The sequence below is a fragment of the Odontomachus brunneus genome, unplaced genomic scaffold (assembly GCF_010583005.1).
Source record: "Odontomachus brunneus isolate Ranch 3 - 2012 unplaced genomic scaffold, Obru_v1 Obru_scaffold_012, whole genome shotgun sequence".
NCBI lineage: Eukaryota > Metazoa > Arthropoda > Insecta > Hymenoptera > Formicidae > Odontomachus > Odontomachus brunneus.
In genome coordinates this window covers 3,396,260-3,396,727 of record NW_022639462.1, presented here as the reverse complement: position 1 = coordinate 3,396,727, position 468 = coordinate 3,396,260, and positions in this window count along the sequence as shown.

Below are 468 nucleotides of genomic sequence, written 5' to 3'. Positions count from 1 at the left end.
TATAAGAAGACGTTTACTGGCTCATAAAGTGAAATTTCGAAGCACGATAACGAAACCGTTGCTGTCTGAAAAACACGTCGAAAAAAGACTTGCTTGGGCAAAAGAAAATTTGGACCGCTATTGGGGCAACGTAATTTTTTCAGATGAAGCTTCGTTTTGGGCAAAGTCTTCTATCAGACGTGTCTAATCTACCCAGGCCAATAGACTCATCGAGCGGACCGTTAAACATCCGGTAAAGGTGCACGTCTGGGGCTGTTTCTCAAAACAGGGATTTGGCACTTTACACATTTTTACACAAAATTTGGATGCTGCTAAAATGGTCCAAATACATGAAAGAGCTTTATTACCATCTGCCCAAAGGTGGTTTACGAGGAATAATGAAAATTGGCTACTGCAAGAGGACAATGATCCGAAACATCGGAGTAGACTTTGTACTGCGTGGAAACAAGAAAATGACGTTGACGTACT